Raw genomic sequence first — 19,789 nt, forward strand, 5'->3', positions numbered from 1 at the left:
TATGTTACATAGTTACATAGTTAGTACGGTCGAAAAAAGACATATGTCCATCAAGTTCAACCAGGGAATTAAGGGGTAGGGGTGTGGCGCGATATTGGGGAAGGGATGAGATTTTATATTTCTTCATAAGCATTAATCTTATTTTGTCAATTAGGAACATTCAGCACCCACCCGCTATCAAGGCAGCTGCCTATCATGTCATGCCCTACCTGCACAGGTGTGCTGGCTACTCAAATGATCCAATTAAGGAGGCCATTTAGTCAGCAGCAGCAGAAGTCCTGTGCCTGGACGCTCCAACAGCGGCCAGACACAAGCAGAAGCAGCAGAAGCAGCAGCAGCAGCACCACCTTTTGTTTTTTGGCTGCAGCAGCAGCAAGGCCCACAGGGCTGGCTAGCTGGCTAGCCAGCAAGCAGGTAGCAATGAAAGTAGGAATCTTTCTTTTTAACCCTGTAAGGGGGTGGTGCACTGTACCCGAAGATACTGCCATATCGGGTCAATGCATAGGGCGACGGAAGCAAGCTTCGAAATCGGCCCCCGTTCTCAAAAATCCATTTAATATATGGTCCCCAGATAGGGGACGTATCAGATATTAAACTGATAAGAACAGATACTACACTTGATCTTAGCCAAAAGGCCGAGAAGCGATAACCGTGAAAGGGGCGGGCCCAACAAGGTCCCCTTCATGGGCACTATCACTGCTTGCTGTCAGGGAGGCTGCCAGACAATTTTCCATGCACACTCTGGGCTGGGGGGCAGTCAACCACCAGTACACACAGCAGAACCTAAACCCATACCATTATTGCTAAGCAGCAAGACAGGGGCCCATTGCACTCCCACGGGGCCTTTTTAAATGCAATCCATAACCCGGATTTGCCAGGAACCCTTCTTACTCCTCCTACTTGCATGTGACACTGGGCTTAGGATCTGCATAGGAAACACACACACAAGCACACACCTACCTTTGTTGCCTGCAGATGCCTCCTTGGCTGTCCCCAAACGGTATCAAACCAACACCCACGGGAAGCTGTAAGCATAGAGGACATGCCTGCACCCCATTGGACTTACCTGTGTGGGTTAAACCCGGGTTATTTGACAACCTATGGCGGTGATGGTTCTGCTCAGGCAGAGCAGTGCTGATGCTCCTCATAAAGCTGTCGCTGCTGTGAAGGTTCTAGGTGACATCACAAATCCCTATGGTTACATACACAACAAAGCTGGGTTGTTGTTGTTTACACTCTGCAAGGCCTGTGGAAGTGAGTGACATCATAGCACTGTAGTTCTGAGGGTTCTAGATGGATGCAACAATCTCCTGTTGCTTCTATGAAGGCCATAATAGACGACATCACCAAACAGCTCCATAGTCACATACACAGCAAAGGAGAGATGTTGTTTACACCTAGTGATGTCAGTGGTATTGAGTGACATCACAGCACAGTGCTAAGGCTCCTGGGCCTGGACACAGCAGCGGCTGCAATATCTCAACGGAGAATACGTTTATATATATGTGTGTGTGTGCGCGTATATATATATATATATATATATATATATATATATATATATATATTTCTCCGCAGAAATCACTTTTAAACCCATTTCCACCTTTTTTTCCCTTCTCTTCCTCTTACTTTTTTTTCACGTTTTTTTACGTTTTTCTCCTTTTCGCCTCTTTTCTGGGCGTATTATTCTTCTTTTTCTTCTTTTTTTTCGTCTAATGCATACCCCATCAGTGCAGCAATGCTTATTCAATACCGCCAGCAGATGGAGACACTGGGGGATAATTTTCTAAGGATTTATACTGATTTTTCCTGTCTGAATTTGTCGCACAGAAAGTTGCAGGCCAAATATGTGTGACATTTCTGCGACTTTAGCTTCTAGAGCATTTTTACAACATTATACATAGGTGCTGAATACATAAAAAGCGACTGTTCAGCGACAGACAAGTCGCATCGGCTGAAAGTAGGCCAGAATGTCAGTCCATGTTGGAGCAGGTTTAGATACAGTCTAAAGTATAGATCTCAAAGTCTGTGCACAGAATTTAGCAAGGGCCTCGCACCTTCTGATGCATCAGGTAGGTGCACAATAGCATAGCCTAACCCTCTGTACTTTGGTCTATATTGATGCGGGACATAGACAGCCAGCTGATGACCAATCCATTAGTGCAATGGATGGCTGGAAGCATTTGTCTTTGCCTTTGCAATACCACAGAAGCAATGCATGGTCAATGTACAGCAATGACACACCTGTGTGAACAGCCAGGAGACCCCCCCCCCCATGTTATGTTACATAGTTACATAGTTAGTACGGTCGAAAAAAGACATATGTCCATCAAGTTCAACCAGGGAATTAAGGGGTAGGGGTGTGGCGCGATATTGGGGAAGGGATGAGATTTTATATTTCTTCATAAGCATTAATCTTATTTTGTCAATTAGGAACATTCAGCACCCACCCGCTATCAAGGCAGCTGCCTATCATGTCATGCCCTACCTGCACAGGTGTGCTGGCTACTCAAATGATCCAATTAAGGAGGCCATTTAGTCAGCAGCAGCAGAAGTCCTGTGCCTGGACGCTCCAACAGCGGCCAGACACAAGCAGAAGCAGCAGAAGCAGCAGCAGCAGCACCACCTTTTGTTTTTTGGCTGCAGCAGCAGCAAGGCCCACAGGGCTGGCTAGCTGGCTAGCCAGCAAGCAGGTAGCAATGAAAGTAGGAATCTTTCTTTTTAACCCTGTAAGGGGGTGGTGCACTGTACCCGAAGATACTGCCATATCGGGTCAATGCATAGGGCGACGGAAGCAAGCTTCGAAATCGGCCCCCGTTCTCAAAAATCCATTTAATATATGGTCCCCAGATAGGGGACGTATCAGATATTAAACTGATAAGAACAGATACTACACTTGATCTTAGCCAAAAGGCCGAGAAGCGATAACCGTGAAAGGGGCGGGCCCAACAAGGTCCCCTTCATGGGCACTATCACTGCTTGCTGTCAGGGAGGCTGCCAGACAATTTTCCATGCACACTCTGGGCTGGGGGGCAGTCAACCACCAGTACACACAGCAGAACCTAAACCCATACCATTATTGCTAAGCAGCAAGACAGGGGCCCATTGCACTCCCACGGGGCCTTTTTAAATGCAATCCATAACCCGGATTTGCCAGGAACCCTTCTTACTCCTCCTACTTGCATGTGACACTGGGCTTAGGATCTGCATAGGAAACACACACACAAGCACACACCTACCTTTGTTGCCTGCAGATGCCTCCTTGGCTGTCCCCAAACGGTATCAAACCAACACCCACGGGAAGCTGTAAGCATAGAGGACATGCCTGCACCCCATTGGACTTACCTGTGTGGGTTAAACCCGGGTTATTTGACAACCTATGGCGGTGATGGTTCTGCTCAGGCAGAGCAGTGCTGATGCTCCTCATAAAGCTGTCGCTGCTGTGAAGGTTCTAGGTGACATCACAAATCCCTATGGTTACATACACAACAAAGCTGGGTTGTTGTTGTTTACACTCTGCAAGGCCTGTGGAAGTGAGTGACATCATAGCACTGTAGTTCTGAGGGTTCTAGATGGATGCAACAATCTCCTGTTGCTTCTATGAAGGCCATAATAGACGACATCACCAAACAGCTCCATAGTCACATACACAGCAAAGGAGAGATGTTGTTTACACCTAGTGATGTCAGTGGTATTGAGTGACATCACAGCACAGTGCTAAGGCTCCTGGGCCTGGACACAGCAGCGGCTGCAATATCTCAACGGAGAATACGTTTATATATATGTGTGTGTGTGCGCGTATATATATATATATATATATATATATATATATATATATATATATATTTCTCCGCCGAAATCACTTTTAAACCCATTTCCACCTTTTTTTCCCTTCTCTTCCTCTTACTTTTTTTTCACGTTTTTTTACGTTTTTCTCCTTTTCGCCTCTTTTCTGGGCGTATTATTCTTCTTTTTCTTCTTTTTTTTCGTCTAATGCATACCCCATCAGTGCAGCAATGCTTATTCAATACCGCCAGCAGATGGAGACACTGGGGGATAATTTTCTAAGGATTTATACTGATTTTTCCTGTCTGAATTTGTCGCACAGAAAGTTGCAGGCCAAATATGTGTGACATTTCTGCGACTTTAGCTTCTAGAGCATTTTTACAACATTATACATAGGTGCTGAATACATAAAAAGCGACTGTTCAGCGACAGACAAGTCGCATCGGCTGAAAGTAGGCCAGAATGTCAGTCCATGTTGGAGCAGGTTTAGATACAGTCTAAAGTATAGATCTCAAAGTCTGTGCACAGAATTTAGCAAGGGCCTCGCACCTTCTGATGCATCAGGTAGGTGCACAATAGCATAGCCTAACCCTCTGTACTTTGGTCTATATTGATGCGGGACATAGACAGCCAGCTGATGACCAATCCATTAGTGCAATGGATGGCTGGAAGCATTTGTCTTTGCCTTTGCAATACCACAGAAGCAATGCATGGTCAATGTACAGCAATGACACACCTGTGTGAACAGCCAGGAGACCCCCCCCCCATGTTATGTTACATAGTTACATAGTTAGTACGGTCGAAAAAAGACATATGTCCATCAAGTTCAACCAGGGAATTAAGGGGTAGGGGTGTGGCGCGATATTGGGGAAGGGATGAGATTTTATATTTCTTCATAAGCATTAATCTTATTTTGTCAATTAGGAACATTCAGCACCCACCCGCTATCAAGGCAGCTGCCTATCATGTCATGCCCTACCTGCACAGGTGTGCTGGCTACTCAAATGATCCAATTAAGGAGGCCATTTAGTCAGCAGCAGCAGAAGTCCTGTGCCTGGACGCTCCAACAGCGGCCAGACACAAGCAGAAGCAGCAGAAGCAGCAGCAGCAGCACCACCTTTTGTTTTTTGGCTGCAGCAGCAGCAGCAAGGCCCACAGGGCTGGCTAGCTGGCTAGCCAGCAAGCAGGTAGCAATGAAAGTAGGAATCTTTCTTTTTAACCCTGTAAGGGGGTGGTGCACTGTACCCGAAGATACTGCCATATCGGGTCAATGCATAGGGCGACGGAAGCAAGCTTCGAAATCGGCCCCCGTTCTCAAAAATCCATTTAATATATGGTCCCCAGATAGGGGACGTATCAGATATTAAACTGATAAGAACAGATACTACACTTGATCTTAGCCAAAAGGCCAAGAAGCGATAACCGTGAAAGGGGCGGGCCCAACAAGGTCCCCTTCATGGGCACTATCACTGCTTGCTGTCAGGGAGGCTGCCAGACAATTTTCCATGCACACTCTGGGCTGGGGGGCAGTCAACCACCAGTACACACAGCAGAACCTAAACCCATACCATTATTGCTAAGCAGCAAGACAGGGGCCCATTGCACTCCCACGGGGCCTTTTTAAATGCAATCCATAACCCGGATTTGCCAGGAACCCTTCTTACTCCTCCTACTTGCATGTGACACTGGGCTTAGGATCTGCATAGGAAACACACACACAAGCACACACCTACCTTTGTTGCCTGCAGATGCCTCCTTGGCTGTCCCCAAACGGTATCAAACCAACACCCACGGGAAGCTGTAAGCATAGAGGACATGCCTGCACCCCATTGGACTTACCTGTGTGGGTTAAACCCGGGTTATTTGACAACCTATGGCGGTGATGGTTCTGCTCAGGCAGAGCAGTGCTGATGCTCCTCATAAAGCTGTCGCTGCTGTGAAGGTTCTAGGTGACATCACAAATCCCTATGGTTACATACACAACAAAGCTGGGTTGTTGTTGTTTACACTCTGCAAGGCCTGTGGAAGTGAGTGACATCATAGCACTGTAGTTCTGAGGGTTCTAGATGGATGCAACAATCTCCTGTTGCTTCTATGAAGGCCATAATAGACGACATCACCAAACAGCTCCATAGTCACATACACAGCAAAGGAGAGATGTTGTTTACACCTAGTGATGTCAGTGGTATTGAGTGACATCACAGCACAGTGCTAAGGCTCCTGGGCCTGGACACAGCAGCGGCTGCAATATCTCAACGGAGAATACGTTTATATATATGTGTGTGTGTGCGCGTATATATATATATATATATATATATATATATATATATATATATATTTCTCCGCCGAAATCACTTTTAAACCCATTTCCACCTTTTTTTCCCTTCTCTTCCTCTTACTTTTTTTTCACGTTTTTTTACGTTTTTCTCCTTTTCGCCTCTTTTCTGGGCGTATTATTCTTCTTTTTCTTCTTTTTTTTCGTCTAATGCATACCCCATCAGTGCAGCAATGCTTATTCAATACCGCCAGCAGATGGAGACACTGGGGGATAATTTTCTAAGGATTTATACTGATTTTTCCTGTCTGAATTTGTCGCACAGAAAGTTGCAGGCCAAATATGTGTGACATTTCTGCGACTTTAGCTTCTAGAGCATTTTTACAACATTATACATAGGTGCTGAATACATAAAAAGCGACTGTTCAGCGACAGACAAGTCGCATCGGCTGAAAGTAGGCCAGAATGTCAGTCCATGTTGGAGCAGGTTTAGATACAGTCTAAAGTATAGATCTCAAAGTCTGTGCACAGAATTTAGCAAGGGCCTCGCACCTTCTGATGCATCAGGTAGGTGCACAATAGCATAGCCTAACCCTCTGTACTTTGGTCTATATTGATGCGGGACATAGACAGCCAGCTGATGACCAATCCATTAGTGCAATGGATGGCTGGAAGCATTTGTCTTTGCCTTTGCAATACCACAGAAGCAATGCATGGTCAATGTACAGCAATGACACACCTGTGTGAACAGCCAGGAGACCCCCCCCCCATGTTATGTTACATAGTTACATAGTTAGTACGGTCGAAAAAAGACATATGTCCATCAAGTTCAACCAGGGAATTAAGGGGTAGGGGTGTGGCGCGATATTGGGGAAGGGATGAGATTTTATATTTCTTCATAAGCATTAATCTTATTTTGTCAATTAGGAACATTGAGCACCCACCCGCTATCAAGGCAGCTGCCTATCATGTCATGCCCTACCTGCACAGGTGTGCTGGCTACTCAAATGATCCAATTAAGGAGGCCATTTAGTCAGCAGCAGCAGAAGTCCTGTGCCTGGACGCTCCAACAGCGGCCAGACACAAGCAGAAGCAGCAGAAGCAGCAGCAGCAGCACCACCTTTTGTTTTTTGGCTGCAGCAGCAGCAAGGCCCACAGGGCTGGCTAGCTGGCTAGCCAGCAAGCAGGTAGCAATGAAAGTAGGAATCTTTCTTTTTAACCCTGTAAGGGGGTGGTGCACTGTACCCGAAGATACTGCCATATCGGGTCAATGCATAGGGCGACGGAAGCAAGCTTCGAAATCGGCCCCCGTTCTCAAAAATCCATTTAATATATGGTCCTCAGATAGGGGACGTATCAGATATTAAACTGATAAGAACAGATACTACACTTGATCTTAGCCAAAAGGCCGAGAAGCGATAACCGTGAAAGGGGCGGGCCCAACAAGGTCCCCTTCATGGGCACTATCACTGCTTGCTGTCAGGGAGGCTGCCAGACAATTTTCCATGCACACTCTGGGCTGGGGGGCAGTCAACCACCAGTACACACAGCAGAACCTAAACCCATACCATTATTGCTAAGCAGCAAGACAGGGGCCCATTGCACTCCCACGGGGCCTTTTTAAATGCAATCCATAACCCGGATTTGCCAGGAACCCTTCTTACTCCTCCTACTTGCATGTGACACTGGGCTTAGGATCTGCATAGGAAACACACACACAAGCACACACCTACCTTTGTTGCCTGCAGATGCCTCCTTGGCTGTCCCCAAACGGTATCAAACCAACACCCACGGGAAGCTGTAAGCATAGAGGACATGCCTGCACCCCATTGGACTTACCTGTGTGGGTTAAACCCGGGTTATTTGACAACCTATGGCGGTGATGGTTCTGCTCAGGCAGAGCAGTGCTGATGCTCCTCATAAAGCTGTCGCTGCTGTGAAGGTTCTAGGTGACATCACAAATCCCTATGGTTACATACACAACAAAGCTGGGTTGTTGTTGTTTACACTCTGCAAGGCCTGTGGAAGTGAGTGACATCATAGCACTGTAGTTCTGAGGGTTCTAGATGGATGCAACAATCTCCTGTTGCTTCTATGAAGGCCATAATAGACGACATCACCAAACAGCTCCATAGTCACATACACAGCAAAGGAGAGATGTTGTTTACACCTAGTGATGTCAGTGGTATTGAGTGACATCACAGCACAGTGCTAAGGCTCCTGGGCCTGGACACAGCAGCGGCTGCAATATCTCAACGGAGAATACGTTTATATATATGTGTGTGTGTGCGCGTATATATATATATATATATATATATATATATATATATATATATATTTCTCCGCCGAAATCACTTTTAAACCCATTTCCACCTTTTTTTCCCTTCTCTTCCTCTTACTTTTTTTTCACGTTTTTTTAAGTTTTTCTCCTTTTCGCCTCTTTTCTGGGCGTATTATTCTTCTTTTTCTTCTTTTTTTTCGTCTAATGCATACCCCATCAGTGCAGCAATGCTTATTCAATACCGCCAGCAGATGGAGACACTGGGGGATAATTTTCTAAGGATTTATACTGATTTTTCCTGTCTGAATTTGTCGCACAGAAAGTTGCAGGCCAAATATGTGTGACATTTCTGCGACTTTAGCTTCTAGAGCATTTTTACAACATTATACATAGGTGCTGAATACATAAAAAGCGACTGTTCAGCGACAGACAAGTCGCATCGGCTGAAAGTAGGCCAGAATGTCAGTCCATGTTGGAGCAGGTTTAGATACAGTCTAAAGTATAGATCTCAAAGTCTGTGCACAGAATTTAGCAAGGGCCTCGCACCTTCTGATGCATCAGGTAGGTGCACAATAGCATAGCCTAACCCTCTGTACTTTGGTCTATATTGATGCGGGACATAGACAGCCAGCTGATGACCAATCCATTAGTGCAATGGATGGCTGGAAGCATTTGTCTTTGCCTTTGCAATACCACAGAAGCAATGCATGGTCAATGTACAGCAATGACACACCTGTGTGAACAGCCAGGAGACCCCCCCCCCATGTTATGTTACATAGTTACATAGTTAGTACGGTCGAAAAAAGACATATGTCCATCAAGTTCAACCAGGGAATTAAGGGGTAGGGGTGTGGCGCGATATTGGGGAAGGGATGAGATTTTATATTTCTTCATAAGCATTAATCTTATTTTGTCAATTAGGAACATTCAGCACCCACCCGCTATCAAGGCAGCTGCCTATCATGTCATGCCCTACCTGCACAGGTGTGCTGGCTACTCAAATGATCCAATTAAGGAGGCCATTTAGTCAGCAGCAGCAGAAGTCCTGTGCCTGGACGCTCCAACAGCGGCCAGACACAAGCAGAAGCAGCAGAAGCAGCAGAAGCAGCAGCAGCAGCACCACCTTTTGTTTTTTGGCTGCAGCAGCAGCAAGGCCCACAGGGCTGGCTAGCTGGCTAGCCAGCAAGCAGGTAGCAATGAAAGTAGGAATCTTTCTTTTTAACCCTGTAAGGGGGTGGTGCACTGTACCCGAAGATACTGCCATATCGGGTCAATGCATAGGGCGACGGAAGCAAGCTTCGAAATCGGCCCCCGTTCTCAAAAATCCATTTAATATATGGTCCCCAGATAGGGGACGTATCAGATATTAAACTGATAAGAACAGATACTACACTTGATCTTAGCCAAAAGGCCGAGAAGCGATAACCGTGAAAGGGGCGGGCCCAACAAGGTCCCCTTCATGGGCACTATCACTGCTTGCTGTCAGGGAGGCTGCCAGACAATTTTCCATGCACACTCTGGGCTGGGGGGCAGTCAACCACCAGTACACACAGCAGAACCTAAACCCATACCATTATTGCTAAGCAGCAAGACAGGGGCCCATTGCACTCCCACGGGGCCTTTTTAAATGCAATCCATAACCCGGATTTGCCAGGAACCCTTCTTACTCCTCCTACTTGCATGTGACACTGGGCTTAGGATCTGCATAGGAAACACACACACAAGCACACACCTACCTTTGTTGCCTGCAGATGCCTCCTTGGCTGTCCCCAAACGGTATCAAACCAACACCCACGGGAAGCTGTAAGCATAGAGGACATGCCTGCACCCCATTGGACTTACCTGTGTGGGTTAAACCCGGGTTATTTGACAACCTATGGCGGTGATGGTTCTGCTCAGGCAGAGCAGTGCTGATGCTCCTCATAAAGCTGTCGCTGCTGTGAAGGTTCTAGGTGACATCACAAATCCCTATGGTTACATACACAACAAAGCTGGGTTGTTGTTGTTTACACTCTGCAAGGCCTGTGGAAGTGAGTGACATCATAGCACTGTAGTTCTGAGGGTTCTAGATGGATGCAACAATCTCCTGTTGCTTCTATGAAGGCCATAATAGACGACATCACCAAACAGCTCCATAGTCACATACACAGCAAAGGAGAGATGTTGTTTACACCTAGTGATGTCAGTGGTATTGAGTGACATCACAGCACAGTGCTAAGGCTCCTGGGCCTGGACACAGCAGCGGCTGCAATATCTCAACGGAGAATACGTTTATATATATGTGTGTGTGTGCGCGTATATATATATATATATATATATATATATATATATATATATATATATTTCTCCGCCGAAATCACTTTTAAACCCATTTCCACCTTTTTTTCCCTTCTCTTCCTCTTACTTTTTTTTCACGTTTTTTTACGTTTTTCTCCTTTTCGCCTCTTTTCTGGGCGTATTATTCTTCTTTTTCTTCTTTTTTTTCGTCTAATGCATACCCCATCAGTGCAGCAATGCTTATTCAATACCGCCAGCAGATGGAGACACTGGGGGATAATTTTCTAAGGATTTATACTGATTTTTCCTGTCTGAATTTGTCGCACAGAAAGTTGCAGGCCAAATATGTGTGACATTTCTGCGACTTTAGCTTCTAGAGCATTTTTACAACATTATACATAGGTGCTGAATACATAAAAAGCGACTGTTCAGCGACAGACAAGTCGCATCGGCTGAAAGTAGGCCAGAATGTCAGTCCATGTTGGAGCAGGTTTAGATACAGTCTAAAGTATAGATCTCAAAGTCTGTGCACAGAATTTAGCAAGGGCCTCGCACCTTCTGATGCATCAGGTAGGTGCACAATAGCATAGCCTAACCCTCTGTACTTTGGTCTATATTGATGCGGGACATAGACAGCCAGCTGATGACCAATCCATTAGTGCAATGGATGGCTGGAAGCATTTGTCTTTGCCTTTGCAATACCACAGAAGCAATGCATGGTCAATGTACAGCAATGACACACCTGTGTGAACAGCCAGGAGACCCCCCCCCCATGTTATGTTACATAGTTACATAGTTAGTACGGTCGAAAAAAGACATATGTCCATCAAGTTCAACCAGGGAATTAAGGGGTAGGGGTGTGGCGCGATATTGGGGAAGGGATGAGATTTTATATTTCTTCATAAGCATTAATCTTATTTTGTCAATTAGGAACATTCAGCACCCACCCGCTATCAAGGCAGCTGCCTATCATGTCATGCCCTACCTGCACAGGTGTGCTGGCTACTCAAATGATCCAATTAAGGAGGCCATTTAGTCAGCAGCAGCAGAAGTCCTGTGCCTGGACGCTCCAACAGCGGCCAGACACAAGCAGAAGCAGCAGAAGCAGCAGCAGCAGCACCACCTTTTGTTTTTTGGCTGCAGCAGCAGCAAGGCCCACAGGGCTGGCTAGCTGGCTAGCCAGCAAGCAGGTAGCAATGAAAGTAGGAATCTTTCTTTTTAACCCTGTAAGGGGGTGGTGCACTGTACCCGAAGATACTGCCATATCGGGTCAATGCATAGGGCGACGGAAGCAAGCTTCGAAATCGGCCCCCGTTCTCAAAAATCCATTTAATATATGGTCCCCAGATAGGGGACGTATCAGATATTAAACTGATAAGAACAGATACTACACTTGATCTTAGCCAAAAGGCCGAGAAGCGATAACCGTGAAAGGGGCGGGCCCAACAAGGTCCCCTTCATGGGCACTATCACTGCTTGCTGTCAGGGAGGCTGCCAGACAATTTTCCATGCACACTCTGGGCTGGGGGGCAGTCAACCACCAGTACACACAGCAGAACCTAAACCCATACCATTATTGCTAAGCAGCAAGACAGGGGCCCATTGCACTCCCACGGGGCCTTTTTAAATGCAATCCATAACCCGGATTTGCCAGGAACCCTTCTTACTCCTCCTACTTGCATGTGACACTGGGCTTAGGATCTGCATAGGAAACACACACACAAGCACACACCTACCTTTGTTGCCTGCAGATGCCTCCTTGGCTGTCCCCAAACGGTATCAAACCAACACCCACGGGAAGCTGTAAGCATAGAGGACATGCCTGCACCCCATTGGACTTACCTGTGTGGGTTAAACCCGGGTTATTTGACAACCTATGGCGGTGATGGTTCTGCTCAGGCAGAGCAGTGCTGATGCTCCTCATAAAGCTGTCGCTGCTGTGAAGGTTCTAGGTGACATCACAAATCCCTATGGTTACATACACAACAAAGCTGGGTTGTTGTTGTTTACACTCTGCAAGGCCTGTGGAAGTGAGTGACATCATAGCACTGTAGTTCTGAGGGTTCTAGATGGATGCAACAATCTCCTGTTGCTTCTATGAAGGCCATAATAGACGACATCACCAAACAGCTCCATAGTCACATACACAGCAAAGGAGAGATGTTGTTTACACCTAGTGATGTCAGTGGTATTGAGTGACATCACAGCACAGTGCTAAGGCTCCTGGGCCTGGACACAGCAGCGGCTGCAATATCTCAACGGAGAATACGTTTATATATATGTGTGTGTGTGCGCGTATATATATATATATATATATATATATATATATATATATATATATATTTCTCCGCCGAAATCACTTTTAAACCCATTTCCACCTTTTTTTCCCTTCTCTTCCTCTTACTTTTTTTTCACGTTTTTTTACGTTTTTCTCCTTTTCGCCTCTTTTCTGGGCGTATTATTCTTCTTTTTCTTCTTTTTTTTCGTCTAATGCATACCCCATCAGTGCAGCAATGCTTATTCAATACCGCCAGCAGATGGAGACACTGGGGGATAATTTTCTAAGGATTTATACTGATTTTTCCTGTCTGAATTTGTCGCACAGAAAGTTGCAGGCCAAATATGTGTGACATTTCTGCGACTTTAGCTTCTAGAGCATTTTTACAACATTATACATAGGTGCTGAATACATAAAAAGCGACTGTTCAGCGACAGACAAGTCGCATCGGCTGAAAGTAGGCCAGAATGTCAGTCCATGTTGGAGCAGGTTTAGATACAGTCTAAAGTATAGATCTCAAAGTCTGTGCACAGAATTTAGCAAGGGCCTCGCACCTTCTGATGCATCAGGTAGGTGCACAATAGCATAGCCTAACCCTCTGTACTTTGGTCTATATTGATGCGGGACATAGACAGCCAGCTGATGACCAATCCATTAGTGCAATGGATGGCTGGAAGCATTTGTCTTTGCCTTTGCAATACCACAGAAGCAATGCATGGTCAATGTACAGCAATGACACACCTGTGTGAACAGCCAGGAGACCCCCCCCCCATGTTATGTTACATAGTTACATAGTTAGTACGGTCGAAAAAAGACATATGTCCATCAAGTTCAACCAGGGAATTAAGGGGTAGGGGTGTGGCGCGATATTGGGGAAGGGATGAGATTTTATATTTCTTCATAAGCATTAATCTTATTTTGTCAATTAGGAACATTCAGCACCCACCCGCTATCAAGGCAGCTGCCTATCATGTCATGCCCTACCTGCACAGGTGTGCTGGCTACTCAAATGATCCAATTAAGGAGGCCATTTAGTCAGCAGCAGCAGAAGTCCTGTGCCTGGACGCTCCAACAGCGGCCAGACACAAGCAGAAGCAGCAGAAGCAGCAGCAGCAGCACCACCTTTTGTTTTTTGGCTGCAGCAGCAGCAAGGCCCACAGGGCTGGCTAGCTGGCTAGCCAGCAAGCAGGTAGCAATGAAAGTAGGAATCTTTCTTTTTAACCCTGTAAGGGGGTGGTGCACTGTACCCGAAGATACTGCCATATCGGGTCAATGCATAGGGCGACGGAAGCAAGCTTCGAAATCGGCCCCCGTTCTCAAAAATCCATTTAATATATGGTCCCCAGATAGGGGACGTATCAGATATTAAACTGATAAGAACAGATACTACACTTGATCTTAGCCAAAAGGCCGAGAAGCGATAACCGTGAAAGGGGCGGGCCCAACAAGGTCCCCTTCATGGGCACTATCACTGCTTGCTGTCAGGGAGGCTGCCAGACAATTTTCCATGCACACTCTGGGCTGGGGGGCAGTCAACCACCAGTACACACAGCAGAACCTAAACCCATACCATTATTGCTAAGCAGCAAGACAGGGGCCCATTGCACTCCCACGGGGCCTTTTTAAATGCAATCCATAACCCGGATTTGCCAGGAACCCTTCTTACTCCTCCTACTTGCATGTGACACTGGGCTTAGGATCTGCATAGGAAACACACACACAAGCACACACCTACCTTTGTTGCCTGCAGATGCCTCCTTGGCTGTCCCCAAACGGTATCAAACCAACACCCACGGGAAGCTGTAAGCATAGAGGACATGCCTGCACCCCATTGGACTTACCTGTGTGGGTTAAACCCGGGTTATTTGACAACCTATGGCGGTGATGGTTCTGCTCAGGCAGAGCAGTGCTGATGCTCCTCATAAAGCTGTCGCTGCTGTGAAGGTTCTAGGTGACATCACAAATCCCTATGGTTACATACACAACAAAGCTGGATTGTTGTTGTTTACACTCTGCAAGGCCTGTGGAAGTGAGTGACATCATAGCACTGTAGTTCTGAGGGTTCTAGATGGATGCAACAATCTCCTGTTGCTTCTATGAAGGCCATAATAGACGACATCACCAAACAGCTCCATAGTCACATACACAGCAAAGGAGAGATGTTGTTTACACCTAGTGATGTCAGTGGTATTGAGTGACATCACAGCACAGTGCTAAGGCTCCTGGGCCTGGACACAGCAGCGGCTGCAATATCTCAACGGAGAATACGTTTATATATATGTGTGTGTGTGCGCGTATATATATATATATATATATATATATATATATATATATATATTTCTCCGCCGAAATCACTTTTAAACCCATTTCCACCTTTTTTTCCCTTCTCTTCCTCTTACTTTTTTTTCACGTTTTTTTACGTTTTTCTCCTTTTCGCCTCTTTTCTGGGCGTATTATTCTTCTTTTTCTTCTTTTTTTTCGTCTAATGCATACCCCATCAGTGCAGCAATGCTTATTCAATACCGCCAGCAGATGGAGACACTGGGGGATAATTTTCTAAGGATTTATACTGATTTTTCCTGTCTGAATTTGTCGCACAGAAAGTTGCAGGCCAAATATGTGTGACATTTCTGCGACTTTAGCTTCTAGAGCATTTTTACAACATTATACATAGGTGCTGAATACATAAAAAGCGACTGTTCAGCGACAGACAAGTCGCATCGGCTGAAAGTAGGCCAGAATGTCAGTCCATGTTGGAGCAGGTTTAGATACAGTCTAAAGTATAGATCTCAAAGTCTGTGCACAGAATTTAGCAAGGGCCTCGCACCTTCTGATGCATCAGGTAGGTGCACAATAGCATAGCCTAACCCTCTGTACTTTGGTCTATATTGATGCGGGACATAGACAGCCAGCTGATGACCAATCCATTAGTGCAATGGATGGCTGGAAGCATTTGTCTTTGCCTTTGCAATACCACAGAAGCAATGCATGGTCAATGTACAGCAATGACACACCTGTGTGAACAGCCAGGAGACCCCCCCCCCATGTTATGTTACATAGTTACATAGTTAGTACGGTCGAAAAAAGACATATGTCCATCAAGTTCAACCAGGGAATTAAGGGGTAGGGGTGTGGCGCGATATTGGGGAAGGGATGAGATTTTATATTTCTTCATAAGCATTAATCTTATTTTGTCAATTAGGAACATTCAGCACCCACCCGCTATCAAGGCAGCTGCCTATCATGTCATGCCCTACCTGCACAGGTGTGCTGGCTACTCAAATGATCCAATTAAGGAGGCCATTTAGTCAGCAGCAGCAGAAGTCCTGTGCCTGGACGCTCCAACAGCGGCCAGACACAAGCAGAAGCAGCAGAAGCAGCAGCAGCAGCACCACCTTTTGTTTTTTGGCTGCAGCAGCAGCAAGGCCCACAGGGCTGGCTAGCTGGCTAGCCAGCAAGCAGGTAGCAATGAAAGTAGGAATCTTTCTTTTTAACCCTGTAAGGGGGTGGTGCACTGTACCCGAAGATACTGCCATATCGGGTCAATGCATAGGGCGACGGAAGCAAGCTTCGAAATCGGCCCCCGTTCTCAAAAATCCATTTAATATATGGTCCCCAGATAGGGGACGTATCAGATATTAAACTGATAAGAACAGATACTACACTTGATCTTAGCCAAAAGGCCGAGAAGCGATAACCGTGAAAGGGGCGGGCCCAACAAGGTCCCCTTCATGGGCACTATCACTGCTTGCTGTCAGGGAGGCTGCCAGACAATTTTCCATGCACACTCTGGGCTGGGGGGCAGTCAACCACCAGTACACACAGCAGAACCTAAACCCATACCATTATTGCTAAGCAGCAAGACAGGGGCCCATTGCACTCCCACGGGGCCTTTTTAAATGCAATCCATAACCCGGATTTGCCAGGAACCCTTCTTACTCCTCCTACTTGCATGTGACACTGGGCTTAGGATCTGCATAGGAAACACACACACAAGCACACACCTACCTTTGTTGCCTGCAGATGCCTCCTTGGCTGTCCCCAAACGGTATCAAACCAACACCCACGGGAAGCTGTAAGCATAGAGGACATGCCTGCACCCCATTGGACTTACCTGTGTGGGTTAAACCCGGGTTATTTGACAACCTATGGCGGTGATGGTTCTGCTCAGGCAGAGCAGTGCTGATGCTCCTCATAAAGCTGTCGCTGCTGTGAAGGTTCTAGGTGACATCACAAATCCCTATGGTTACATACACAACAAAGCTGGGTTGTTGTTGTTTACACTCTGCAAGGCCTGTGGAAGTGAGTGACATCATAGCACTGTAGTTCTGAGGGTTCTAGATGGATGCAACAATCTCCTGTTGCTTCTATGAAGGCCATAATAGACGACATCACCAAACAGCTCCATAGTCACATACACAGCAAAGGAGAGATGTTGTTTACACCTAGTGATGTCAGTGGTATTGAGTGACATCACAGCACAGTGCTAAGGCTCCTGGGCCTGGACACAGCAGCGGCTGCAATATCTCAACGGAGAATACGTTTATATATATGTGTGTGTGTGCGCGTATATATATATATATATATATATATATATATATATATATATATATATATTTCTCCGCCGAAATCACTTTTAAACCCATTTCCACCTTTTTTTCCCTTCTCTTCCTCTTACTTTTTTTTCACGTTTTTTTACGTTTTTCTCCTTTTCGCCTCTTTTCTGGGCGTATTATTCTTCTTTTTCTTCTTTTTTTTCGTCTAATGCATACCCCATCAGTGCAGCAATGCTTATTCAATACCGCCAGCAGATGGAGACACTGGGGGATAATTTTCTAAGGATTTATACTGATTTTTCCTGTCTGAATTTGTCGCACAGAAAGTTGCAGGCCAAATATGTGTGACATTTCTGCGACTTTAGCTTCTAGAGCATTTTTACAACATTATACATAGGTGCTGAATACATAAAAAGCGACTGTTCAGCGACAGACAAGTCGCATCGGCTGAAAGTAGGCCAGAATGTCAGTCCATGTTGGAGCAGGTTTAGATACAGTCTAAAGTATAGATCTCAAAGTCTGTGCACAGAATTTAGCAAGGGCCTCGCACCTTCTGATGCATCAGGTAGGTGCACAATAGCATAGCCTAACCCTCTGTACTTTGGTCTATATTGATGCGGGACATAGACAGCCAGCTGATGACCAATCCATTAGTGCAATGGATGGCTGGAAGCATTTGTCTTTGCCTTTGCAATACCACAGAAGCAATGCATGGTCAATGTACAGCAATGACACACCTGTGTGAACAGCCAGGAGACCCCCCCCCCATGTTATGTTACATAGTTACATAGTTAGTACGGTCGAAAAAAGACATATGTCCATCAAGTTCAACCAGGGAATTAAGGGGTAGGGGTGTGGCGCGATATTGGGGAAGGGATGAGATTTTATATTTCTTCATAAGCATTAATCTTATTTTGTCAATTAGGAACATTCAGCACCCACCCGCTATCAAGGCAGCTGCCTATCATGTCATGCCCTACCTGCACAGGTGTGCTGGCTACTCAAATGATCCAATTAAGGAGGCCATTTAGTCAGCAGCAGCAGAAGTCCTGTGCCTGGACGCTCCAACAGCGGCCAGACACAAGCAGAAGCAGCAGAAGCAGCAGCAGCAGCAGCAGCACCACCTTTTGTTTTTTGGCTGCAGCAGCAGCAAGGCCCACAGGGCTGGCTAGCTGGCTAGCCAGCAAGCAGGTAGCAATGAAAGTAGGAATCTTTCTTTTTAACCCTGTAAGGGGGTGGTGCACTGTACCCGAAGATACTGCCATATCGGGTCAATGCATAGGGCGACGGAAGCAAGCTTCGAAATCGGCCCCCGTTCTCAAAAATCCATTTAATATATGGTCCCCAGATAGGGGACGTATCAGATATTAAACTGATAAGAACAGATACTACACTTGATCTTAGCCAAAAGGCCGAGAAGCGATAACCGTGAAAGGGGCGGGCCCAACAAGGTCCCCTTCATGGGCACTATCACTGCTTGCTGTCAGGGAGGCTGCCAGACAATTTTCCATGCACACTCTGGGCTGGGGGGCAGTCAACCACCAGTACACACAGCAGAACCTAAACCCATACCATTATTGCTAAGCAGCAAGACAGGGGCCCATTGCACTCCCACGGGGCCTTTTTAAATGCAATCCATAACCCGGATTTGCCAGGAACCCTTCTTACTCCTCCTACTTGCATGTGACACTGGGCTTAGGATCTGCATAGGAAACACACACACAAGCACACACCTACCTTTGTTGCCTGCAGATGCCTCCTTGGCTGTCCCCAAACGGTATCAAACCAACACCCACGGGAAGCTGTAAGCATAGAGGACATGCCTGCACCCCATTGGACTTACCTGTGTGGGTTAAACCCGGGTTATTTGACAACCTATGGCGGTGATGGTTCTGCTCAGGCAGAGCAGTGCTGATGCTCCTCATAAAGCTGTCGCTGCTGTGAAGGTTCTAGGTGACATCACAAATCCCTATGGTTACATACACAACAAAGCTGGGTTGTTGTTGTTTACACTCTGCAAGGCCTGTGGAAGTGAGTGACATCATAGCACTGTAGTTCTGAGGGTTCTAGATGGATGCAACAATCTCCTGTTGCTTCTATGAAGGCCATAATAGACGACATCACCAAACAGCTCCATAGTCACATACACAGCAAAGGAGAGATGTTGTTTACACCTAGTGATGTCAGTGGTATTGAGTGACATCACAGCACAGTGCTAAGGCTCCTGGGCCTGGACACAGCAGCGGCTGCAATATCTCAACGGAGAATACGTTTATATATATGTGTGTGTGTGCGCGTATATATATATATATATATATATATATATATATATATATATT

The 19,789-nt window shown here is 46.1% G+C and overlaps 9 non-coding genes across 9 annotated transcripts; all 9 read right to left on the reverse strand.

Moving 5' to 3' along the window:
• Positions 1 to 456: 456 nt before the first annotated feature.
• Positions 457 to 647, reverse strand: LOC130331321 (U2 spliceosomal RNA). The gene has a single exon (XR_008874244.1). It is a non-coding gene; the product is annotated as a U2 spliceosomal RNA (small nuclear RNA).
• A 2,085-nt stretch (positions 648 to 2,732) lies between these two features.
• On the reverse strand, positions 2,733 to 2,923 carry LOC130331322 (U2 spliceosomal RNA). Its single transcript, XR_008874245.1, has one exon. It is a non-coding gene; the product is annotated as a U2 spliceosomal RNA (small nuclear RNA).
• A 2,089-nt stretch (positions 2,924 to 5,012) lies between these two features.
• LOC130331281 (U2 spliceosomal RNA) lies at positions 5,013 to 5,203 on the reverse strand. Its single transcript, XR_008874217.1, has one exon. It is a non-coding gene; the product is annotated as a U2 spliceosomal RNA (small nuclear RNA).
• Positions 5,204 to 7,287: 2,084 nt separating this feature from the next.
• On the reverse strand, positions 7,288 to 7,478 carry LOC130331288 (U2 spliceosomal RNA). Its single transcript, XR_008874224.1, has one exon. It is a non-coding gene; the product is annotated as a U2 spliceosomal RNA (small nuclear RNA).
• Positions 7,479 to 9,571: 2,093 nt separating this feature from the next.
• Positions 9,572 to 9,762, reverse strand: LOC130331324 (U2 spliceosomal RNA). Its single transcript, XR_008874246.1, has one exon. It is a non-coding gene; the product is annotated as a U2 spliceosomal RNA (small nuclear RNA).
• A 2,086-nt stretch (positions 9,763 to 11,848) lies between these two features.
• Positions 11,849 to 12,039, reverse strand: LOC130331325 (U2 spliceosomal RNA). Its single transcript, XR_008874247.1, has one exon. It is a non-coding gene; the product is annotated as a U2 spliceosomal RNA (small nuclear RNA).
• A 2,086-nt stretch (positions 12,040 to 14,125) lies between these two features.
• On the reverse strand, positions 14,126 to 14,316 carry LOC130331327 (U2 spliceosomal RNA). Its single transcript, XR_008874249.1, has one exon. It is a non-coding gene; the product is annotated as a U2 spliceosomal RNA (small nuclear RNA).
• Positions 14,317 to 16,398: 2,082 nt separating this feature from the next.
• On the reverse strand, positions 16,399 to 16,589 carry LOC130331328 (U2 spliceosomal RNA). Its single transcript, XR_008874250.1, has one exon. It is a non-coding gene; the product is annotated as a U2 spliceosomal RNA (small nuclear RNA).
• A 2,094-nt stretch (positions 16,590 to 18,683) lies between these two features.
• LOC130331329 (U2 spliceosomal RNA) lies at positions 18,684 to 18,874 on the reverse strand. The gene has a single exon (XR_008874251.1). It is a non-coding gene; the product is annotated as a U2 spliceosomal RNA (small nuclear RNA).
• Positions 18,875 to 19,789: the final 915 nt, after the last annotated feature.

This window comes from Hyla sarda, unplaced genomic scaffold (assembly GCF_029499605.1).
Source record: "Hyla sarda isolate aHylSar1 unplaced genomic scaffold, aHylSar1.hap1 scaffold_347, whole genome shotgun sequence".
Classification (NCBI taxonomy): domain Eukaryota; kingdom Metazoa; phylum Chordata; class Amphibia; order Anura; family Hylidae; genus Hyla; species Hyla sarda.